This window comes from Entelurus aequoreus, linkage group LG28 (genome assembly GCF_033978785.1).
Source record: "Entelurus aequoreus isolate RoL-2023_Sb linkage group LG28, RoL_Eaeq_v1.1, whole genome shotgun sequence".
Lineage (NCBI taxonomy): Eukaryota > Metazoa > Chordata > Actinopteri > Syngnathiformes > Syngnathidae > Entelurus > Entelurus aequoreus.
This window is the reverse complement of record NC_084758.1, coordinates 28,864,094-28,891,129: the sequence shown is the minus strand read 5'-3', so window position 1 is coordinate 28,891,129 and position 27,036 is coordinate 28,864,094. Positions and strand designations below refer to the sequence as shown.

General features: G+C 40.9%; 1 protein-coding gene across 1 annotated transcript in view; it reads left to right on the top strand.

The window, feature by feature from the left end:
- Positions 1 to 27,036, top strand: part of cxcl14 (chemokine (C-X-C motif) ligand 14) — a 107,221-nt gene that overhangs the window by 1,035 nt on the left and 79,150 nt on the right. The gene's annotated exons all lie outside the window — the stretch shown is intronic.

The following is a 27,036-nucleotide window of genomic DNA, read 5'->3' as shown; positions in this document are numbered from 1 at the left end:
AATATTGATACTGTTGTTGATAATATTAATTTTTGTTTCATTACTTTTGGTTTGTTCTGTGTCGTGTTTGTGTCTCCTCTCAATTGCTCTGTTTATTGCACTTCTGAGTGTGGCTGGGTCGGGTTTGGTTTTGGAATTTGATTGCATTGTTATGGTATTGCTGTGAATTTTTTTGTTGGATTGATTAATAAAAAAAATTTAAAAAATTAAATAAATTAAAAAATTAAAAATAATTACAAATAATTAAAAAAATAAATTTTTTAAAAATGAGAATCACAATTCTAATCAATTTTTTCCCACACCTCTAATGTATATATATATATATATGTATATATATATATATATATATATATATATATATTTTATCCCTATAGTTTACATGCAGTCTAAATGAATGTTAACAAGATTTCAACAAAAGTTCAAACTTTCTCAAAGTTAGCCCGCCTCCATCCCCTATGTTACGGTGATGCTGCTACCATGGAGTCGTGACTCCCCGCAAGATGCGCTGAGCGATGGCGTGCACCCCTGCGTCGCTTCCTGACATCATTGTTTTCCTGTCTGAACTTGAAAGGCAGCTCTGTTCCCCGGACAGCCAGGATGCATTGCTTGTGTTTTATGGGTTGTAATTTCACTTCAACCGCTTTTCTCTTTGTGTGCAGAAGCTCCCCCTCGGCCCCCTTCAGTGGCAAGGAGGAAAAACAGCTAACTCCTCTTTCTCACATAGACTTATTGCACCCCTGCTGCAGGTTTGGCCTTTGTAAATAAGTGGCTTTGCTTTTGGAAAGTAACCCTGCACAAGGGTTTGCTCACAAATTGCACCAAAATCCCCACACCGACGTGTTGCTGCTTGGTTGTATTTGCTAACTTAAAGGGGAACTGCACATTTTTGGAATTTCGCCTTTCATTCACAATCCATATTTTTCTTTTTGTTGTGCATTCTAACTCATTCCAGTGACTTTCTCACTGGCACTCCCTTTTCCCTCTACCTTATCTCCTCTGCTTGCTTCTTTGTTTTGTCCTGTTTAACTTTCTTGTTGCCTGTTTTTGCAAAATCTAAAATCCAAACAATGGAATTGATCAACTTCCCTCACAACGAAATTGACAAGATCTTAGGTTTGAGGGAACTTGTCTGTCCTGATGGAACGGTTGTTAGACACACGACGGACTCTCGGGAGAAGAGGAGTGCTGCGTGCCTGGCGACCTTTTCAGTCCAGGCATGAGTATGAATTTTCTCATTCATCCAGGTCAGTGTAGTCTCAGGGCATTCAAACGATCACAACTGGTTTGTTTTAGAAGACATTTCACCTCTCATCCAAGTAGGCTTCATCAGTTCATGCCCATATACTTAGGCCGCATTTACACTAAGGTTATCCAGGGTAAATCCCACCTAACCTTATCCGTGTCCACACACAACAATGCCACCGTTTAAGACCCCCGCCTCCCTCCGTCCGCCGGCGCAACGCGACCTAGTACGCATGCGCGGAAAATGCGCACGTCATAGTCACCTCCAGTGTTGCTTTGTGTGCAAGTTCTTAAATGTAACTTATCTGAACAATATCCAGTGTTGTGGTATTTCAATTAACTGGAATCCAGTGTTCTGTGGGGCCCTATTGTAGTGAATCACACCTGAGCCATCATAAATTAATCAAATCTTTATTAGACACATAAACAATGTGATAAAGAACATTTCACATTAATCAATCTCGGGATCTAGATATCTGGTCAGGACACTCCTCACTCTTTTGCCTTCACCTTCATTGTCCATTAGTTTTGGTGACTTGATATACTCTGGACCTAGACGTAGAGTCCGCAACATACATGGCGGACAATAACTGATACGGTCTGCTTTGCCAATTCAAATGCATTTGCTGTTTTCCTCGACAGCCAGGTAATACAAAGCACACGCTACCTTTTTTATCACATCCACGGGAGCTCGCATTCTCCTTGTCTCCCTTTCGACAAATGGACAAAGTTTTTCACTAAGTACACTACCGTTCAAAAGTTTGGGGTCACCCAAACAATTTTGTGGAATAGCCTTCATTTCTAAGAACAAGAATAGACTGTCGAGTTTCAGATGAAAGTTCTCTTTTTCTGGCCATTTTGAGCGTTTAATTGACCCCACAAATGTGATGCTCCAGAAACTCAATCTGCTCAAAGGAAGGTCAGTTTTGTAGCTTCTGTAACGAGCTAAACTGTTTTCAGATGTGTGAACATGATTGCACAAGGGTTTTCTAATCATCAATTAGCCTTCTGAGCCAATGAGCAAACACATTGTACCATAAGAACACTGGAGTGATAGTTGCTGGAAATGGGCCTCTATACACCTATGTAGATATTGCACCAAAAACCAGACATTTGCAGCTAGAATAGTCATTTACCACATTAGCAATGTATAGAGTGTATTTCTTTAAAGTTAAGACTAGTTTAAAGTTATCTTCATTGAAAAGTACAGTGCTTTTCCTTCAAAAATAAGGACATTTCAATGTGACCCCAAACTTTTGAACGGTAGTGTAGCATCACAGCTGACCCGGCCAGACATTGGAAAGTTCTCTTGCCGTCTGATAAATGTTTATCCCAGATATCTGCAATCGCTTTCTCTTAAGGTATTCATGTGTGGTTTCCACAAGGGTCTGTACATGTAGAAGAAGGAGAAACACGGGTATGTCTGGATGTCTAGCCTTCAAATTTCCAGTGGTTAGCTCCGAGCTTTATTATGAAGCTGGCTGTGGCGTGTTCTTTCTGACGTCACTTCCTGTGTGGGCGAGGTCTTTCTGGCGTCACTTCCTCGCCGAACTCACTTTGTAAACCATCAATGAGTCCATGCAAAGCTAAATGCCCGAGATTCAAGAATTACACGGCTGACTTACCTGTGTAAAAATTTGTCCGAGGAGGGGGACCTTAAACGATAGTTTAGTGTGGCTTAGGCTAAATAATTATTTGTTTAAGGGGTTAAACGACTTAGTGTAACATGGCTTTAGATTTGTCAGATCTAATCTTACACTTAGATTAGTCAGATCTAGTCTAGCGGCTGGTGCCAAACCCCCAAATATTTATACTCCAAAACTAGGAGGGTATGCCTGTGCAAGGATGGTTTTGCCCTATCACAGTGAGAAAAACTGCTTTGATTCAAACGAGCAATCCTGCTGTCAAAGCCAACGACAGTCGTTGAAGTGTAAATTCCCCTCGTTAGCATTGAGGTATTGTGTGGCAGAACATTTGCTGTGGATTGACTACTACCAGTCCAAAATAGCCAGAATCACCCATTCCATTCAGTTGTAAACAAATGGCATTCTGGTCACCTCTGGCCAGCACTGATGAAGCCTACTGAGGTATTGGCACCAGCCGCTAGACTAGATCTGACCAATTTGAGTGGAAGACTAGATCTGACCAATCTAAGTCTATGTGCATGAACTAATGAAACTACTCGGATGAAAGGCAAAACGTCTTCTAAAACAAACCAAACAATCCATCGATTGAATGTCCTGAGATTTCAGTTGAGGACGTGAAGATATCTACCTATTCGGACTCATGATAACAAGACATCTACTGTTTTGAGTTTGGTGTATTGACAAATTGGAAGATGCTGGCAGCCGTTCAGAGTACCCTACAGCTGCCACACATGATTGGAGGATGCGAGCAGAACTGTGGGCACTCAGAGTTTTGCGATTTTGGACTATATTGCAAATTTGACCACATCTTGGAGATGTATAAATGGTTGATTTATAGATTTATATAGGCCAGTAAGGTGAAGTTTTGTACCTGACAAGTTTCGGCTACCTTGCTTCTGCAGCCTTCATCAGAGGTGTCACGTGAAGGCTGCAGAAGCAAGGTAGCCGAAACTTGTCAGGTACAAAACTTCACCTTACTAGCCTATATAAATCAAACATTTATCAATACACATCAGTAGGCTAAATGAACCTCTTCAACATAATATCTTGGAGATGCCGTCTGCTCTGATGGTGAAGTCTGATGAATTTGAGGACCAGAAATAGACAATAGAGTGAAAGTTTAAATTTATTTTGCTCATCCAAATACAAACATTCTAATCTGGATTGTTTTCCCTGGCTGCAAGCGACATGGCAAGGTCATTACTCGAGACTCTCCCAGAGGACAGTGCAGTGAACACGCAACAAACTCCTTCCCTGTCTCTCATGGACACACACCTGTTGTTGTTGACTTTTGTTGGACTGAGTGGCTGTGGGCAGCACGGTGGCACAGCGGTTAGTGCATGTGCCTCACAATACGAAGGCCCTGAGTGGTCCTGAGTTCAATCCCGGGCTCGGGATCTTTCTGTGTGGAGTTTGCATGTTCTCCCCGTGACTGCGTGGGTTCCCTCCCACCTCCAAAGACATGCACCTGGGGATAGGTTGATTGGCAACACTAAAATCGGCCCTAAGGTGTGAATGTTGTCTGTCTATCTGTGTTGGCCCTGCGATGAGGTGGCGACTTGTCCAGGGTGTACCACGCCTTCCGCCTGAATGCAGCTGAGATAGGCTCTAGCACCCCCCGCTACCCCGAAAGGGACAAGCGGTAGAAAATGGATGGATGAGTGGCTGTGCTATCGCGTTTGCGAGAGCACCAAGGTCGCGGAAAACCGACACGCTGCAGGCTTACACACACATATGCAGCCACAAAAAATACACGCCACACCCACATACCTCACAGGCCTCGAATTTTACCTTTTTAAGGTCAAGGCAAGTGTTGCTTTAAAGGAGGGCTCATATTTTAGGGCACCAAGGCCAACATTATTGTCTTTCCAGGCGGGGGCTCTAAAGCATGCATGTATGCATGCATATATATATATATATATATATATATATATATATATATATATATATATATATATATATATATATATATATATATATATATATATATATATATATATATATATATAAAATAATGTTGAAAGATGGCACCTGATGACCTGCACTTTTTTTCCATAAAGATAAAAATAGTGTTCATGTATGAAATCTAGGGCTGCCAATTATGGCCAAAGTAATAATTAAGATTATTGTTATCAATATTGAAATCATGATTAGTAATTGTTAGGTAAAGCAGTATTTGGTGGTGAACGTAATACCATCATATAATTTGTAATGTCTAATAAAAAGACTATAGATAAACAGTATCCATATATATAAAGACAAATACTAGTTTTTTTTAAATTCTTTAACAAAATCCACTTTTCAGCTTTTTGTCATCACATGATGCCTTTAGCTATATTTTTACATTTTGATAGCGGGAGTTTTTTAAATGATTATTTGTTTAAGTTATGCACATTTATATGTAAATGCAAATGCTGTATTGGGACAGATCCATTAAGAGTTTGAGCAGAAATATGTCGTATAGGAATTAACTACACACAATAACACATTAACAACGAGCTATGTCACATGAACTGTTTTTGAAGTAATACCTTTGTGACGTGAAAAAAATAATAGTAAATAGTAATGTAAAAAAACAAAAACCTGGTGTTTACTTTTTGATATCAAAATAAAACACAAAGCAGTTTGACTAATGAAGATAAAGTCAAATAAACAAGCTTTGTTCTTTTCCAACGCCTATCAGTACAACAGTTTGGCCAACAAAAATAAACACCAGAGGGGGGGACTATGTATGTAATAAAAGGAAATAGTTTCAATATTGTGTTGATATTGTTACACTATCAGTGGCATGCATCATATCTAAAACATTACATTTATTATATGTGATTGATATCGGCCGACCTCACTCATGGTGGATCGGAATTGGCACATTAAAACCCTAATTTTATCTACGTCAACAACCGCTAATGTCGACATCTGTCAGCCAGTCTGATAAACGATTTCCCCCGTATGTCATTATTTGAAGCCCTTCTTTTACATGTATACTGTACCTACAAGACTTAGTGAAAAGAATGATCAGACATAATAGTCCATTGCTCATTCATTGTAGTTGTTTCATGCGAACGGAAAGAAAGTGGTGCACTTTAAAAGAACTTTTGTGTGTTTATATAGAAGGAAATCACAGTTATTCATTATTCATCTGCTTTCACGGCTGTTTGCTGTTTGTCAGCACTTTTATTTCCACCTCCTGCAGCACAACTTTTCCTTTGCTCTCCTCCATTCGTCTTTTAAAGTGTTTTCTTCACACTTTCTAAGTGTGATGTGGAAAATTGCCTTCATCAGGCTTCCCCCTCGTCTTCAACTCTGGCCTCTTCCTCCTTTACGCCATGGCATTCCCCTGCCACCCTTGCCCAGCTCTGCCTCTAAACCAATCAGATGACTCTTTTAGGGCCCACTGCAGCCCTGCTTTTGTTGTTCTTTTCATCTGTCGAGCTTTCATCTGCTTGCTGGTTCATTTTGCCAAGATCTCTGAAGTCTCGACTCGGGTTATGAGGAATTTTGTCTTGTCACTTCTGTCCTCCAATCACCTGCCTCTCCCCACGTATCTGCAATCCACAGTGTCCATGTCTACCCTGCAGGCGCCTTTGAAGCACCTAATTATTACCATGTCCGCTTATAATTATGTTTTTTCAATATGATTCCATATATCTTTTCAGAAATTCCATCCATCCATCTTCTTCCGCTTATCCGAGGTCGGGTCGCGGGGGCTCAAGCCTAAGCAGGGAAGCCCAGACTTCCCTCTCCCCAGCCACTTCGTCCAACTCCTCCCGGGGGATCCCGAGGCGTTCCCAGGCCAGCCGGGAGACATAGTCTTCCCAACGTGTCCTGGGTCTTCCCCGTGGCCTCCTACCGGTCGGACGTGCCCGAAACACCTTCGGGTGGCATCCTGACCAGATGCCCGAACCACCTCATCTGGCTCCTCTCGAGGTGGAGGAGCAGTGGCTTTACTTTGAGCTCCTCCCGGATGACAGAGCTTCTCACCCTATCTCTAAGGGAGAGCCTCACCACCCGGCGGAGGAAACTCATTTCGGCCACTAGTACCCGTGATCTTGTCCTTTCGGTCATGACCCAAAGCTCATGACCGTAGGTGAGAATGGGAACGTAGATCGACCGGTAAATCGAGAGCTTTGCCTTCCGGCTCAGCTCCTTCTTCACCACAACGGATCGATACAGCGTCCGCATTACTGAAGACGCCGCACTGTCGATCTCACGATCCATTCTTCCCTCACTCGTGAACAAGACTCCGAGGTACTTGAACTTCTCCACTTGGGGCAAGATCTCCTACCCAACTTGGAGATGGCACTCCACCCTTTTCCGGGCGAGAACCATGGACTCGGACTTGGAGGTGCTGATTCCCATCCCAGTCGCTTCACACTCGGCTGCGAACCGATCCAGTGAGAGCTGAAGATCCTGGCCAGATGAAGCCATCAGGACCACATCATCTGCAAATAGCAGAGACCTAATCCTGCAGCCACCAAACCAGATCCCCTCAACGCCCTGACTTTTCAGAAATTGATATTGTGAATTTAAACGTAACTGAAGTAGCTTGTTTATGTGCACAAACTTAACATTAGGCCTTTTTCCACCACAGGAACTTTTTCAGGATTTTTCCCACTTTGAAAAGTTCTCCCTGTGTTTTCACCAAAAACTACCCGGGTAGATTTAGTTCCTCAGGAACCTTTCGGAGTTCCTCCTATCTAGATGGGACTTTTCGGAGCTACTCTGAACCTTTTCAGGGGTGGGCTGTGCTGTCGAACGCTGATTGGTTGAACAAAGTTGGGGGCGTTCCTGAAACTTATTTTTTCAAACACACGACCGCCATTTAGAGAATGCTAGACGACCTGTTTATTTGTTTTTTCTTGTGTATTTCTGTTACAACTGGGGTTGCAGAGGGGTGGAAAGTTTCCGGTAAATTTCCGGAAACTTTCCGGAATTTTACCACGGGAAGTTAAGCTCGGGAAGTTTGGAAATATTGACCATTTTTTGATTATTCAAAGTTGGACACCGTCCATGGGAATTAATGGGAATATATGGGAATTAATGGGGAATTACAATAATTCGACGTAGCTCTTTGCACAGTATTTGCAAATGTACACAGCCTTTCTGCCTACATTGGTTGGGGTGAAATGTCTCCACACATCAGATGGTGTACGTGTAAGGGTGTAAATGAAACGTATCTAAAAAGGTGTTGTTGTGTACATAAAAGTAATTAATTGGATTACTCGTTACCAGTAGTTATGTTAGTAACACTGTTATTTCGAACAATGCATTGTTCATTGTTCATGGTTTCCTGTGTCCATAAAACCCCTAATATCAGGGCTGTCAAAAATAATGAGATAACTCATCTAGTTAATCACAGACAATTATCGCATTAATTGTATATAATACACAGATTAATTACACAATTTATTTTGACTGTTTATGCTCCTTTGACCAAACCACGGATGGTAACCTGAAAGGCGGCCCAGGTTGTTGGTCTGGTCAGGGATCAGGTCAATCCATACGCCAGTGCAAACATGAGTGAGGAGACTGACTGGTGTCTCACCTCAAAATACATCCTGCTCGGACTTTAGATAAAGCTGTTTTGAGCAAATAAATGACGTGCATTCAGGTAAAGCATTTTAATAAAATGTCATGACATTTTGACAATAAAATGGCTTTTGTGTCCAAATATTGGGGACTTTTTTAAGTTAATCCAAATCGTCTGAGGGAGTAATAATTTGTGATTAAACAAATTTCAAAATTGTGATTAATCCGATCAAAGAAATCATTTGACAGCACAAATTTTCTTTTGTAGAATTTGTGCTTTTCCTGATCAAATATGTGAAGGAAACCTGAGGTTTGGCCACAACGAGTCGAGCCCCCTTCAGAAACTGGGTTGCATGGCACTTGCGAGTTTACAGAAAGATTTATTCTTCAGCCTCTAAATCCGAGGCTCCGGTTCTCAGCTGGAAAAGGCTGGATTGCACCATACGGGTTAAAGATGGTGGAGTTTAAGTATTTCGGGATCTTGTTTGCAATTGAGGGAAGGCTGAACTGCAAGATCGACAAGGGAATTGGCGCAGTAATGCGGTCGCTGTACTGGACCGGAGAGAGCTGAACTGGAAGGAAAAACTTCCCTGGGCATCTATGTTCAATCAATCAATCAATCAATGTTTATTTATATAGCCCTAAATCACAAGTGTCTCAAAGGGCTGTACAAGCCACAACGACATCCTCGGTACAGAGCCCACATACGGGCAAGGAAAAACTCACCCCAGTGGGACGTCGGTGAATGACTATGAGAAACCTTGGAGAGGACCGCATATGTGGGTAACCCCCCCCCCTCTAGGGGAGACCGAAAGCAACGGATGTCGAGTGGGTCTGACATAACATTGTGAAAGTCCAGTCCACAGTGGATCCAACACATCAGCGGGAGTCCAGTCCACAGCGGGGCCAACAGGAAACCATCCCGAGCGGAGACGGGTCAGCAGCGCAGAGATGTCCCCAACCGATGCACAGGCTAGTGGTCCACCCGGGGTCCCGGCTCTGGACAGCCAGCACTTCATCCATGGCCACCGGACCTATGCAACTCCCCCTCGCAAGGGACAGGGGAGAAGAGGAGAGAAGAAAAGAAACGGCAGATCAACTGGTCTAAAAAAGGGGGGGTCTATTTAAAGGCTAGATTATACAAATGAGTTTTAAGATGGGACTTAAATGCTTCTACTGAGGTAGCATCTCTAACTGTTACCAGGAGGGCATTACAGAGTACTGGAGCCCGAATAGAAAACGCTCTATAGTCCGCAGACTTTTTTTTGGCTCTGGGAATCACTAATAAGCCGGAGTTCTTTGAACGCAGATTTCTTGTCGGGACATATGGTACAATACAATCGGCGAGATAGGCTGGAGCTAAACCGTGTAATATTTTATACGTAAGTAGTAAAACCTTAAAGTCGCATCTTAAGTGCACAGGAAGCCAGTGCAAGTGAGCCAGTATAGGCGTAATATGATCAAACTTTCTTGTTTTTGTCAAAAGCCTTGCAGCCGCATTTTGTACCAACTGTAATCTTTTAATGCTAGACATAGGGAGGCCCGAAAATAATACGTTACAGTAATCGAGACGAGACGTAACGAACGCATGTTCCTACCCTAATGAGGTTTGGGTAGTGAACTAAAGAGAAAACTTGCGGATACGGTAGGCCGAAGATGAGTTTCCTTTTCAGGGTGACTGGACTTACCCTTAGAGATGGGGTGAGGAGTTGGGTCATCCAGGAAAAGCTCAGAGTGAAGCCATTTGAGGAGGCCCGGGTATCTAGTTCAGGCCTCCCTGGTGAGGTGTTTTAGAACGAGGCCCAGGCGAAGACTTTTTTTGATTGATTGAGACTTTTATTAGTAGATTGCACAGTACAATACATATTCCGTACAATTGACCACTAAATGGTAACACCCGAATAAGTTTTTCAACTTTTTTAAGTCCACGTTAATCAATTCATGGTACAAATATATACTATCAGCATAATACAGTCATCACACAAGCTAATCATCAGAGTATATACCAGGGGTCCCCAAACTACGGCCCGCGGGCCGGATCCGGCCCCCCAGCATCCAAAATCCGTCCAACGGGAAGTCCCAAGTTAAAAAAAAAAAAAAGTTTTAATTTATTTTTATTTTTTTTCTAATCCATTTTCTACCGCTTGTTACTCTCTGTGTCTCCTAGCCGCTCAGGCAAATCATATTGTCTAAAAATAAATTTTCCCATCAATAATGTGACAATGTTAAATGTTCATGAACATCAATGTTAATTAATCTTAAATGACAAAACGGATTAACTCGCTGGAATATAAAGACAATATATATATATATATATATATATATATATATATATATATATATATATATATATACACAGCCCGGCCCCGGGCCAAATTTTTTTAACCCAATGCGGCCCCCGAGTCAAAAAGTTTGGGGACCCCTGGTATATACATTGAATTATTTACATTATTTACAATCTGGGGGTGGGATGTGGAGGGGGTTGGGGAGAGGGGGTTAGGTTTGGTTGATATCAGCACTTCAGTCATCAGCAATTATATAATCTGAGAAATGGACATTGAAGCGGACCTACAGCAGGTGTTTTAACCCTTTTGACCTCGGGACAAGCGGTAGAAAATGGATGGATGGATGGACCTCGGGGCCCAACATTTCCAGGACAGAAGGGCCAATAATAACACTGAAATAATCATCTGACTATAGATTTACATCTTATCTAATAAATGTATGAACCCTAACAATTTTACACCAAAAAACTATCTATTATTATTTCGCCGCAAAAGTTTACCCGAGGCCACAGCCCACAGTTTTCATCCGATCAGAACCGTTCCAGTATCAAAACATTCGGCTTGACTGGGAATTGTGAGCTCTCAAAAATATTCTAGATTACCCTGAATTCCCGGTTTTCCGGTACATTTTTACCATTGAAAATGAATGGGCCATTTTTCAAACTTGTACAATTCCCACATCTCTCAAACATTTAGAACTGTTCCACTGTCCACACACTCCACTCACCTTAGAAAATCAAATTACCATTTCCAAGTTAAAAAAATTCCAGGAACTCCCAATATTCCCAGTTTTCCAAAGCCACATTTTTACCTCTTCCTGGTATGTTTTCACAGTCCACATTTTTTAACCGTTTTTGACCATTCCACCTTCAAAACATTCCTCTTGGTTGGGACAACAAGATCACCATTTTTCTTTTCGTACAATTTCCCGGTTTCCCCGAATTTCCAGTCATTCCAAAATACCCATTCTCAATTCAAACTATTACTACGTCAACATTTTTCAACCCTTTCCAAAAAATTCAAACACAGACCCATTCATATCATCTAGGACAGTGGTTCTTAACCTGGGTTCGATCGAACCCTAGGGGTTCGGTGAGTCGGGCTCAGGGGTTCGGCGGAGGTCAAAACATACCAGACTCATCGTGTAAATACAAACTTCTCCCTATCGGCGTATTACGGATACGGCAACAGCTGACTGGTTTGCAGGTGTGTAATTTGTTGTGAGTTTATGCACTGTGTTGGTTTTGTTGTTTGAACAAGGTGATGTTCATGCACGGTTCATTTTATGCACCAGTAAAAAAACATGGTAACACTTTAGTATGGGGAACATATTCAACATTAATTAGTTGCTTATTAACATGCAAATTAGTAACATATTGGCTCTTAACTAGTCATTATTAAGTACTTATTAATGCCTTATTCGGCATGGCCTTATTATAACCCTAACCCTGACCCTAACCAAATAACTCTAAATTAAGTCTTTATTACTTTTAATATGTTCCCCTAGTGTCCAAATAACTCTAAATTAAGTCTTCGTTACTTATAATATGTTCCCCATACTAAAGTGTTACCAAAAACATAACTTTGTCTTGAATTGGAAAAAAAAAAAATTTTATTTTTCACTAAAAAAGGGTTCGGTGAAAGCGCATATGAAGCTGGTGGGGTTCGGTACCTCCAACAAGGTTAAGAACCACTGATCTAGGACAATTGTGCTAGAATCAATATTTTCCAAAGTTCTCTGTTTTCCTGAAATCCCCAAACTTCCAGGGACTTCCCATTCAAATGAATGGGAACATTTCTCAAAATGTTTAACGTTTTTTTAAAGGATTCCGATCTTTCAACCATTCACCCACACTGCTCTTCTCATATATATCGAATGCAAAACTTGTCCACTGAGTAGTTTACACAAAGTGTAATATTACTGAGAATCGCTGCGGCCCATACGGACAACAGCTGAGAAACATATATTTTTTTTGTATATTAATTCTATAGGACACGCCGGAGGGATTGTATCTCGCAGCTGGCCTGGTAACGCTTCTGTGCCCTCAGTGGAACTGGAATAGTTGGCCTGAGACCGAGAAGTCTGGGCTTCCCTACTGAGACTGCTGTCCTTGCAACAGCAGAAAAAAATTAATGAATGGATGGAGTTTCTACAGCCTGCTCCAAAAAAAATCAAAAAAGTTTACTCAGGAAGCTGCATTATCAAACTTTATACGAGGACTCGTGGTGCATTTTCATTGGCTTGAGGGTCTACACTTCCTTCTCTCCCTGCCGGTCCCCAAGCGAGCCCAGGGCAGCCATGAATCTATCCACATGTCACCAGTCTTTGTTTTTTAGTACTTAGCTCAGTTACACAATGTAACATGTCCGAAAAGGAGTAGGAAGAAGCAAAGTTTATTTAATCAGACCCCATCGCTACCTCATCTTTCATGCATGCGGTGCAGGTACAGCATGCAGCCCCCAGAGGGCACTATTGGCATTAAAGCCACAGATGACACTATTTTGCTGCAGTTTGTGCCAAAACAATTTCTGTCTTCTCTCTCTTACCGAGATCAAAGAGGTAAAGCTGGCTTGTGGACATTGTAGCGCCTTCTGTTGGACAGCGACCATCACCTCAACTCTGTTGGACTGACTTTTAAACTTGTAGACAACAACACGATCCGAAAGGAAGTGTGAGCAGCTGCGATAGTCAAACTGTTCAACAAGGCAACGTCGCTAATGAGCCGTGTGAGCGTTGTGGACCAGAAAAGCTGGTGATGGTTGCCATGAGAACCAACAGATGGCGTCTGTAGAAAGTACCCACATGTCAGTCATACGTCTGGCTTGATGAGACAGTTTTGGTAAAGGACTGATGTCAATTTGAAGCATGTTCCAGTTTCACCCAAATCAATAATCTAGTCATTGTAAAGGCAACATACACAACCCTTCAGTGTTTGTGTATGTATTTGATAGTGCTCGGTTTAAGCTTAGCCTCAGGTTTTTGGCTCCATCAGTGTTTGTGGCTCATGTTCCAGGTCAGAGCAGAATAACAGGAAGCGAGGAAGGTGGAGACGCAAACAAATCGAGACGGTTACGCAAAGACAAGAAGTGCCTGCCAGACATTCCGCAGCTGTCAAACTGGAATGTTCAGGAATAGTTTTTGCGGCCGGACTTCTGTAAGTTTAACCGTGATGATAGTCTTTGAATATCCTCAATCAGCCAGGTCGTTCTCAGGGCTTTAAGTCGATCGCAACTGGACCGTTTAGGTTCTCTCAGAAGACGTTTCGCTTCTCATCCAAGCAGGCCCTTGTGTGGTGTTCGGGTCTGTGGGAACCGTTTTCATTTATTATTAAAAGAAAAATGATACAATTAATTAATTTTTCAAACTGAGACTCACTGACTTTGGCTAATTTTTTTGTGAAGAACATATATCAGAATACATATTTAATGACCACACACCATACACCCCCCCTACACATTTCTATTACATATAAGATGTCCGGATCCACTGCACCCGGGGCTAATAGAAGTGTGGAAATTGATGTTCTGTGTACCACACGCACACACACACACACACACACACACACACACAACAGGCCTAGACAGGAGGAGGACAGAGTGTAGGTACACAGAACATCAGAGGGTCAAATGTGCGAGAAAATGAGAGCAGACAGTGTTGACAAACAATGTTGCAAGCTTGTGTGGGAACCGCAGGTGCAGAAACACAAAAGAAGAATCCCTGTGGGATGCAGAAACTCGCAGAGAAATTTTCCGTGCAACGTTCATATTGTTGTTACTCAGCCAGCGTTTGTGGGTCTGATGGACCCGTTGCATTTTGTGGCTTTTAATGCCTCACAATGAAATACTTTTATGTTAAAATACTGAACAGATGTTTATTGGGATAAGGTAAACATCTGTTCAGTATTTTAACATAAAAGTGTTTGATTGTGAGGCATTAAAAGCCACAAAATACTGAACAGATGTTTATTGGGATAAGGTAAACATCTGTTCAGTATTTTAACATAAAAGTGTTTGATTGTGAGACATTAAAAGCCACAAACTATACTGAACAGATGTTTATTGGGATAAGGTAAACATCTGTTCAGTATTTTAACATAAAAGTGTTTGATTGTGAGGCATTAAAAGCCACAAAATGCAACGGGTCCATCAGACCCAGAAACGCTGGCTGAGTAACAACAATATGAACATTACACAAGGGTGAAGCTCTTCTAAGACAACCCGATTGGTCCTTTTGCCATTGATTCTGTGCCCTCCACAAGAGTCACGATAGACCATAGACAATAATTCAATAAAGTGAATGAAAAATGAAAATTAACTCGATAAATTGCATTGTCCAATATGTTCTGTCTATCCTCCCAATCAGGGTGCTAGAGGGTTCAAAAATTAAAAAAATGGTTTTCTTTTTTTCATAAAGAAATACAATCATGTGTGCTTACGGGCTGTATCCCTGCAGACTGTATTGATCTACATTGATATATAATGTATAAAATGTGTTTTTCTATGTTGATTTAATTAATTTTTATTTTTTTTTCTGGTACCAATCGGTCCGCGGCCCGGTACCAATCGGTCCGCGGACCGGTACCGGGCCACGGCCCGGTGGTTGGGGACCACTGCTCTAAGGTGCATACACAATAATTTAGTAATATAAATAGTAAAAAAAGATAAAAAAGAAGATATGTATCTATATATATGTATATATCCACACACATGCATATATCCATACATATGCATATATATACATATACACATATAACATTATTGCACATTATAGTCCGAAAAAATAAAAAAGACATGACACATGAGGACATGACGGACACATTGTGCTCACTCAGGGACTGTTTTATCTTAGAAAGCGAAAAGAAAAAAAAACGTATGACTGTGAACAATAGGCACAATTCCAAAAAAAAAGTGCAGTTCCCCTTTAAAATGTTCTGGATTGTATAACATATTTCATGTCTGCAAAACAGTATTTTATAAGTCAACTTGTGAAAAGTGGGGAAAAAGGCTTAAGTGAAATGCAGACAGCTCATCCTAACTCATAACGGTATCAAAACTGAACTGATAAGGCTATCTTTCTTTTAAAAGCACATTATTGTGATACAGCTCTTGTGTGGAATTTCATCAGATTGTGTACGTAATGTACACACACACACACACACAGTTCATCTCATTCTATGTGCGCTCAAACTTATCGGGCTCCATCTGTTCTCACCAGTCAAGCTGGTCCTGGCAGCCCCTGAGGCCTGGACTCCATCAATGACTCCCTCGCATACAACACACACACACACACACACACACACACACACACACACACACACACACACACGCAAACTCACAAACGCAAGTTGTTCTTCAATTTAAAAAGTATAAACTTACTCTTAAATCAAACATTTAAAGCAAACGTTGACCGTACAGAAATGGATGACGATTACTGCTTGTCTACCATGAATTGATTAACGTGGACCCCGACTTAAACAAGTTGAAAAACGTATTCTGGTGTTGCCATTTAGTGGTCAATTGTACGGAATATGTACTGTACTGTGTAATTTACTAATAAAAGTTTCAATCAATCAATCAATCAAATCGGATTGCTCCATCTCGTGTGATTCTACCCAATGAGATTAGAGTTCCGTGTATTGTAAAGTCAAAGAAAACGGGACAATTGAATAGTTCACTGACTAATTTTACCAAAAGGGATTGTTTGGCGGGTAATTTATCTCGTCATGATGTTCTACACGATATACACTACCGTTCAAAAGTTTGGGGTCACCCAAACAATTTTGTGGAATAGCCTTCATTTCTAAGAACAAGAATATAACTGTCGAGTTTCAGATGAAAGTTCTCTTTTTCTGGCCATTTTGAGCATTTAATTGACCCCACAAATGTGATGCTCCAGAAACTCAATCTGCTCAAAGGAAGGTCAGTTTTGTAGCTTCTGTAACGAGCTAAACTGTTTTCAGATGTGTGAACATGATTGCACAAGGGTTTTCTAATCATCAATTAGCCTTCTGAGGCAGTGAGCAAACACATTGTACCATTAGAACACTGGAGTGATAGTTGCTGGAAATGGGCCTCTATACACCTATGTAGATATTGCACCAAAAACCAGACAATTGCAGCTAGAATAGTCATTTACCACATTAGCAATGTATAGAGTGTATTTCTTTAAAGTTAAGACTATTTTAAAGTTATCTTCATTGAAAAGTACAGTGCTTTTCCTTCAAAAATAAGGACATTTCAATGTGACCCCAAACTTTTGAACCGTAGTGTATATCTGGATATTTTGCCTTAGCCTTGAATGAACACTTGATGCATATAATCACAGCAGTATGATGATTCTATGTGTCTACATTAAAACATTCTTGTTCATACTGCATTAATATATGCTCATTTTAAACATTCATGCAGAGAGGGAAACCACAACTAAGTCAATTGAGCAAAAGTGTATTTATTAAACAGTTATTAAGCAGTGGCACAAACATTCATGTCATTTCCAAAACAGAAAGTGCAAGATTGTCAGAGACATTTTAAAACAAGCTATTAGTGCACTTTTGTGCATGACGTCACTAAGATGACATATCAAAACAACACTAAATTAAGTGCACTTTTTGTACAGAACACCACTACAATAGTTAAAAACAAATAAAGTGCACTTTTGTGCATGATGTCACACAAGATATTTCAATAACTGTCAAATAAAAATGAGCTGCATAATAACAAATCAAATAGTGTATGTCCTCCACTATGTGGTAGGTTCCTGTGGACGTTATCTCCTGTATTTGACTGTTTTTTTCATACGGTGTTGATCTGGAAATGGTTGCTTGGGCATTTTGTTGGTGTGGCACCGAACAGAGATGTTGACATGCGGAGTTTCGAGCACTCTTCATTCTCTAGCGGGTGACTTTTCAAATGATGCTAAAAATGAGTAGTGCTGCTACTTTTACTTGACATATTACTGTTGTTTGTTCAACATCTTCCCGCTTGAAGCCAAACCACCGCCTTACGATGGACGCCCGTGCTGTTTTTCTTGGGAATTAATTAGAGATGTCCGATAATATCGGCCGATATATGCGTTAAAATGTAATATCGGAAATTATCGGTATCGGTTTTTTTATTATCTGTATCGTTTTGGGTTTTTTTTTTTTTTTTTTTTTTTTTTTTTTATTAAATCAACATCAAAAACACAAGATACACTTACAATTAGTGCACCAACCCAAAAAACCTCCCTCCCCCATTCACACTCATTCACACAAAAGGGTTGTTTCTTTCTGTTATTAATATTGTGGTTCCTACATTATATATCAATATATATCAATACAGTCTGCAAGGGATACAGTCCGTAAGCACACATGATTGTGCGTGCTGCTGCTCCACTAATAGTACTAACCTTTAACAGTTAATTTTACTCATTTTCATTCATTACTAGTTTCTATGTAACTGTTTTTATATTTTTGTACTTTCTTTTTTATTCAAGAAAATGTTTTTAATTTATTTATCTTATTTTACAATTTTTAAAAAAAAGTACCTTATCTTCACCATACCTGGTTGTCCAAATTAGGCATAATAATGTGTTAATTCCACGACTGCATATATCGGTTGATATCGGTATCGGTTGATATCGGTATCGGTAATTAAAGAGTTGGACAATATCGGAATATCGGATATCGGCAAAAAGCAATTATCGGACATCCCTAGAATTAATTCTTCTTCCTTCATTTGTTACCAGATTCGCACCTTCTCTCTCTCGTATTACCACTCGCACCGCTACCCATGCTGCTACCTCTCTGCTCGGCGAGAGCGTGTGACGTTGCACGCGCGACACTATGTGACGTATGTAAGAAGGTGTGCTTGTTTTATGTCTCTGTGAGAAGGAGAGACTGAGAAGAGCCAGTAGTGTAATGCCCGCAGCTAAAAGCAACTTTGTGAGAACTTATACTCGAATATCAACATATAGTCATTGTCTGTGATGGTATGGGGGTGTATTAGTGCCCAAGACATGGGTAACTTACACATCTGTGAAGGCACCATTAATCCTGAAAGGTACATACAAATGTTATCATGGACGCCCCTGCTTATTTCAGCAAGACAATGCCAAGCCACATGTTACAACAGTGTGGCTTCATAGTAAAAGAGTGCGGGTACTACACTGGCCTGCCTGTAGTCCATGACTAAAAGCACTTACTATTTTTAGCATGTAATTACATAACTACGCCTGTACAGAACATGTGCACACGCATTAATTTTATGTGTTGCAATCTGGATAGTTAATGTTAGATATCATCATTAAAATATAGTTTCAGCTTTTATCTTTTTATTCAGTGGCATTTTCTTTCCCTGCTTCCTATCTCGTCAGAAGCAGGATGTATGCCATTGAAGGTATTTTTCATCACGGCCTCCGCCGTATGTTTACCTATTTCATTACAGCACGTCCCTTAACCGTTAAAACGCCGTCAACATAAATTAGCACAACACCGAGCCGTGGAACCATGTTTTTATTTACTATCAAGATCGTATCATTAGTTGTTGAACTAGCATGCTGCGATGCTGTGTACGCGTGATCACGTCTGCTTGTTTTAGGCGCAAAATGAAACGGTTGAAATCCGTACTCTCACGAGTGCTAGTGTTTTATTTTTTCTCGTCGCACAGTCTGTTTTTCGTCGCAAATGCAAGTCAATTTGTCGCATCGTACAGCCCTGTGAGATATTAAATTGCGTGCATTGAACCTACAAGCTGTGCTCTCTTAGAACCAATGTGTATACTTAGAGGAATATGACACAAGGTTTTTACGGTGCGTTCAAGGACCACTGAACAGAGTGGGACACCACAACACCCGCTCGAACACTCATCAGTGAAGCGTAACACAGTAACATGCAAAATAATGCGCTTTCTAAAAGTGTGTCCATTTATTGTAGTAATTCCACAAAAATGACAGGACTTTGTTGAATAACTTTTTTAACACATTGAACAATATTGATAAACAGTGATAGTTTTTGTCACAATAACTGTGATATGAAATGTTCATATCGTTTCATCCCTATTCCCCTTTACATATTTACACTTATCACTTACCTATTTCACTGGTCATTTGTCATGTGCATTGTTTTCTGTGTTAACATTGGGATGGATTAATTGGCTCTGCATTATTTCTTATGCTTTTTTTGTGCAATTCGGTCAACTGCAGACTTTTTGGAACAAATTAGTTACAAAAAAACAAGGTAATGATGCTTTTTATTAGAAATATATAAATGCTGTAAAATGTAAAATCGGAAATTATCGGTATCTGTTTCGAAAAGTAAAATGTATGACTTTTTAAAACGCAGCACGGACGTAGTGAGAAGTACAGAGCGCCAATAAACCTTAAAGGCACTGCCTTTGCGTGCCGGCCCAATCACATATCATCTACGGCTTTTCACACACACACAAGTGAATGCAAGGCATACTTGGTCAACAGGCATACAGGTCACACTGAGGGTGGCCGTATAAACAACTTTAACACTGTTACAAATGTGCGCCACACTGTGAACCCACACCAAACAAGAATGACAAACACATTTCGGGAGAACATCCGCACCGTAACACAACATAAACACAACAGAACAAATACCCAGAACCCCTTGCAGCACTAACTCTTCCGGGACGCTACAATATACACCCCCCCCCCCCCCCCCCCGCTATCCCCTACCCTAAACCCCGCCCCCCACAACACCGCCCACCTCAACCTCCTCATGCTCTCTCAGGCAGATCACGTCCCAAATTGCAAGCTGCTATTTTGAGGCATGTTAAAAAAAAAGAATGCACTTTGTGACTTCAATAATAAATATGGCAGTGCCATGTTGGCATTTTTTTTCCATAACTTGAGTTGATTTATTTTGGAAAACCTTGTTACATTGTTTAATGCATCCAGCGGGGCATCACAACAAAATTAGGCATAATAATGTGTTAATTCCACGACTGTATATATCGGTATCGGTTGAGATCGGAATCGGTAATTAAGAGTTGGACAATATCGGAATATCGGATATCGGCAAAAAAGCCATTATCGGACATCTCTAGTCATAATATTGATAAACAGTGATCATTGTTGTCACAATAACCGTGATATGAAATGTTCATATCGTTAAATCCCTATTCCCCTTTACATATTTACACTCATCACTTACCTATTTCACTGGTCATTTGTCGTGTGCATTGTTTTCTGTGTTAACAATGGGATGGATTAATTGGCTCTGCATTATTTCTTATGCTTTTTTTGTGCAATTCGGTCAACTGCAGACTTTTTGGAACAAATTAGTAACAAAAAAACAAGGTATTATTGATGCTTTTTATTAGAAATGTCCGATAATATCGGCAGTCCGATATTATCGGCCGATAAATGCTGTAAAATGTCAAATCGGAAATTATCGGTATCTGTTTCGAAAAGTAAAATTTATGACTTTTTAAAACGCAGCACGGACGTAGGGAGAAGTAGAGCGCCAATAAACCTTAAAGGCACTGCCTTTGCGTGCCGACCCAATCACATAATATCTACGGCTTTTCACACACACAAGTGAATGCAAGGCATACTTGGTCAACAGGCATACAGGTCACACTGAGGGTGGCCGTATAAACAACTTTAACACTGTTACAAATGTGCGCCACACTGTGAACCCACACCAAACAAGAATGACAAACACATTTCGGGAGAACATCCGCACCGTAACACAACATAAACACCACAGAACAAATACCCAGAACCCCTTGCAGCACAAGATACACCCCCCGCTATCCCCTACCCTAAACCCCCGCCCCCCACAACGCCGCCCACCTCAACCTCCTCATGCTCTCTCATGGAGAGCATGTCCCAAATTCCAAGCTGCTGTTTTGAGGCATGTTAAAAAAAAATAATGCACTTTGTGACTTCAATAATAAATATGGCAGTGCCATGTTGGCATTTTTTTTCCATAACTTGAGTTGATTTATTTTGAAAAACCTTGTTACATTGTTTAATGCATCCAGCGGGGCATCGCAACAAAATTAGGCATAATAATGTGTTAATTCCACGACTGTATATGTCGGTATCGGTTGATATCGGAATCGGTAATTAAGAGTTGGACAATATCGGAATATCGGATATCAGCAAAAAAGACGATCTCTAGTGATAATATTGATAAACAGTGATCATTGTTGTCACAATAACCGTGATATGAAATGTTCATATCGTTAAATCCCTATTCCCCTTTACTATATTTACACTTATCACTTACCTATTTCACTGGTCATTTGTCGTGTGCATTGTTTTCTGTGTTAACAATGGGATGGATTAATTGGCTCTGCATTATTTCTTATGGGAAATATTGCTTTGCTTTTTTTGTGCAATTCGGTCAACTGCAGGCTTTTTGGAACAGATTAGTAACAAAAAAAACGAGGTATTATTGATGCTTTTTAAGGTGTTGTTGGCATCAAAGTATTTCATGTTCGTATTAAGTGGTGTGTTATTTAAATAAAGACACAACTGACCGGGATAGGAACAGAATGAACACAAAAGAAGGTCAAGGCAGAGACATAAAAGCAGTCGGAAAGAATGAATGAATGAACGAAAGAGGGATTAACCTTGCAGAAAAGAACGAAAGAAGCCATCTGTGAAATATTTATGGAGGTCAAACAGCCAATAGAGGGCCAATAATGAGTCTGGTTTCATTATCAGTTTAATGCTGTGCTGATGAGGAAATGATGTATCCTTAAAGTGTCGCTGGTCCGCAGACCGCCAGACGTGGACGGATGGGGTACATCCTGCACAGCCCAACTTGGATCACATCATGCTTCCTTAGGAAATGGAGTGATGCGATACAGATGCACCGCTCTGATATTGTTTTTTTTAAAAGCAGCAATGCTGACTGAGGACCATTTGTAGGAAAAGCAACATGTTCTCAAGTGACATTGGACTCCAGCATTCACACACACCTTGTATGGAAGAGCTCTGAAAACCAACAGGGTTCTTGTTGTCTAACATGGAATGTGTTGAAATCGGGTGAGAGAGGTGACTTAAGGAGTTACTGGATCCTGGGAAATATTCTAGAAATGTCTTTGGCTAATTTATTTTTGGAGGAAGCTAACTTTAACACCATCAACGGCTCTCATCATCCTTAACGGCCGCAGTAACCTGTCCTAACCTTGCCTGTCCTTGGCTCCTGACTCCTCCCCCTGTACGCCCATCACCAATTTGCTATGTGCTTCTTGACATTTCTCTTCCTGCTCCTTTTACCTCTCGCTTTATGTGGCAACTTACTGGAGGCTCTCAGATAACTCTGTTTGCCTCAACATGCTTGATTGGCTCAAGAATGTTGTTTTTCTTCTTATTCACATTTTTGCTTTAATGTATGATGTTTGAACAGTAACATACACTATATTGCCAAAGGTATTTGGCCACCCATCCAAATGATCAGAATCAGGTGTCCTAAACACTTGGCCCGGCCCCAGGTGTATAAAATCAAGCACTTGGGCATAGAGACTGTTTCTGCAAACATTTGTGAAAGAATGGGCCGCTCTCAGGAGCTCAGTCATAGGATGCCACCTTCCTCGCTCCTAAATATTCCAAAGTCAACTGTTGGCTTTATTATAAGAAAATGGAAGAGTTTGGGAACAACAGCAACTCAGCCACCAAGTGGTAGGCCACGTAAACTGACAGAGAGGGGTCAGCGGATGCTAAAGCGCATAGTGCAAAGATTTTCTGCACAGACAGTTGCTACAGAGCTCCAAACTTCATCCCACCTTCCAATTAGCCCACGTACAGTACGCAGAGAGCTTCATGGAATGTGTTTCCATGGCCGAACAGCTGCATCTAAGCCATACATCACCAAGTCCAATGCAAAGCAGTGGTGTAAAGCACGTCGCCACTGGACTCTAGAGCAGTGGAGACGCCTTCTCTGGAGTGATGAATCACGCTTTTCCATCTGGCAATCTGATGGACCAGTCTGGGTTTGGAGGTTGCCAGTAAAACGGTACATTTTGGAGTGCATTGTGCATGAGTGTGAAATTTGGTGGAGGAGGAATTATGGTCTGGGGTTGTTTTTCAGGAGTTGGGCTTGGCCCCTTAGTTCCAGTGAAAGGAACTTTGAGTGCTCCAGGGTACCAAAACATGTTGGACAATTCCATGCTCCCAACTTTGTGGGAACAGTTTGGAGCGAGCCAACATGACTGCGCACCAGTGCACAAAGCAAGGTCCATAAAGACATGGATGAGAAAATCTGGTGTGGATGAATTTGACTGGCCTGCACAGAGTCCTGACCTGACCCGATAGAACACCTTTGGGATGAATTAGAACTTAAACTGAGAGCCAGGCCTTCTCGACCAACATCAGTGTGTGACCTGTGTGCGCTTTTGGAAGAATGGTGGAAAATTCCTATAAACACACTCTGCAACCTTGTAGACAGCCTTCCCAGAAGAGTTATAGCTGTAATAGCTGCAAAAGGTGGACCGACATCATATTGAACACCATGGGTTAAAAATGGGATGGCACTTCAAGTTCATATGTGAGTCAAGGCAGGTGGCCAAATACTTTTAGCAATATAGTGTATGTGTACTTAGCTTTTCTATGAAGACCAACACTCTATGATCTCCCTTTTAAGAGAAGAGGCGTTCAAATTTGAGTTTTTGAAAATTAGGCTTTTAATACACCTGATACCGCCACTGACCCTCCCATAGTTATATGACCCACTCTGTATATACCTCCACTACTTTGCAAAACAAATTAAAATTAAATAAGGCTTTGCTACACATCTTAAAATACAGCGTGGAGCTCTGTTTGCTAACCTAGCATGATGCTGCTGTTAAAATGTGACCACAATGTTAGCACTTACATATGCTAAAAGTTGTGTCCTACTTGTTTTCTGACTTACAAATGTTGTCACAATGTGGGATACTCGTCTTAAAGGCCTACTGAAAGCCACTACTAGCGACCACGCAGTCTGATAGTTTATACATCAATGATGAAATCTTAACATTGCAACACATGCCAATACGGCCGGGTTAACTTATAAAGTGCCATTTTAAATTTCCCGGGAAACTTCCGCTTGAAAACGTCTATGTATGATGACGTATGCGCGTGACGTCACGACGGCAACGGAAGTATTCCGACCCAATGTGTCACCATACAAAATTTGTTTAATGGATAATGGAGACTGCAAAGAAGAAAGTTGTAGGTGCGGTCGGTGTATTAGCGGGGGACTACAGCAACACAACCAGGTGGTTGTGTTGTGTTTGAGCTGGATAGCAGACGTGCTACTGTAAGTACAGCTTTGGCTTCCAAACATTTGATCGCTTGCCCCTACGTGCGTGTCGCTATGTGCATGTCACGTACGTAACTTTGGGGAAATATATGTTTCCTGCCGACTCTGATGGCGGCCGGGGTGTCGTCGAAAGCTACAACGCCCGCCGCCGCTCCGTAGCTAAGTTAGCTTCAATTGTTAAGCTTCGCCAAGCTGGAAATTATTAACTGTGTTCTTACATGTTCATGGTTTAATAGTATTGTTGATCTTCTGTCTATCCTTCCAGTCAGGGTTTTTTAAAATTTTGTTTCTATCTGCATTTGAGCCTGATGCTATCACGTTAGCTCTGTAGCTAAAGAGCTTCACCGATGTATTGTCGTGGAGATAAAAGTCACTGTGAATGTCCATTTCGCGTTCTCAACTCTCATTTTCAAGAGGATATAGTATCCGAGGTGGTTTAAAATACAAATCCGTGATCCACAATAGAAAAAGGAGAAAGTGTGGAATCCAATGAACCCTTGTACCTAAGTTACGGTCAGAGCGAAAAAAGATACACCCTGCACTACACTCTAGTCCTTCAGTCTAATGTTCCTCATCCACAAATCTTTCATCCTCGCTCAAATTAATGGGGTAATCGTCGCTTTCTCGGTCCGAATCTCTCTCGCTCTGTTGTAAACAACGGGGAATTGTGAGGAATCCTTCCTCCGGTGACGTCATGCTACTTCCGGTATAGGCAAGGCTTTTTTTTATCAGCGACCAAAAGTTGCAAACTTTATCGTCATTGTTCTATACTAAATCCTTTCAGCAAAAATATTGCAATATCGCGAAATGATCAAGTATGACACATAGAATGGATCTGTTATTCCCGTTTAAATAAAAAAAATTCATTTCAGTAGGCCTTTAAACAATGCCAAAGCATCGCATCATAAACTTCTTGATTGTGGGCGTGAGCTTGCACAAAGTCTTGGATGCCTCGGAACGCTGGGTTTTAGCAGTCTTTTCTTAACAGTGGGGACACAGTGTGGTGGACGTACTTATGTGGGCATCCTAGTACATGCTGTCCGCCATCCTCCTCCCAGGCTGTGAGAACATTTTCTGACTACAAGAACATTTGAAAAGTATCATTCCTTTTTGCCATGATCTCACAAGACATTTTGGACTTTGGAATTAGTTTCCTTAGTTTCTGTATCATTTCCGCTTGTATTATTGTTTGCTTCCACCACATCGCTTGTCAGAGTGCTGACTCCCTCACCTGTCCCTGATTGGCAATCAGGACCAGTGTGGGTTAGTTACTGAAAACCAGTAACTAGTTACAGTTACTAGTTACTTTATTTCAAAAGTAACTCAGTTACTAACTCAGTTACTTACACCAAAAAGTAATGCGTTACTGTGAAAAGTAACTATTCAGTTCTTTTTTTATTTTTTTTATTTAAGGCTCCCATTAATGCCCTTATAGCCTTCATTTCAGTACTGTTATTGCACTGGAGAATAATACAATCTGACATGCATTTGCACCACTGAACTCTGCTAAGCAATGTGGTCTACATACAACACACAAAGACAAAGATATGTTTCAAAGGGCCATTTTATTATGGCCCAGAACAAATTGACAAAACTATTTTACATAGCTGCAACATAACATACATAAGTAACAAACCACATAATAACAACATGTCACAACATAGCTGTAAACCTGGCTTCACCCAAGGAAGGCACGCATGACATGATTATATGTCACACATACTGCTATACACACGCCTAACCAGGCATTTTTTTCTCTCAAGGAATTGTGAAATAAAATCATGTCTTCAGGATATCAACACTGTACTGAAGCCCAGAACACTCTACGCATTTCCCCAGTTTTAGTTTAGAGAAAAGGAAAGACTGGCCTGGCCCACTAGGTTCCCTCTTTATGTTTGTGAACTTTATAGTCTATACATTTAGAGTGATGTGATAGTCAAACACAGGAAGATTCAGAAGGACGACACTGCAGCTCTCCAATAAAACACACTCAGATCTTCTCTGTTTCTAGTCCAGGGGTCTGCAACCTGCGGCTCTAGAGCCGCATGCGGCTCTTTAGTGCTGCCCCAC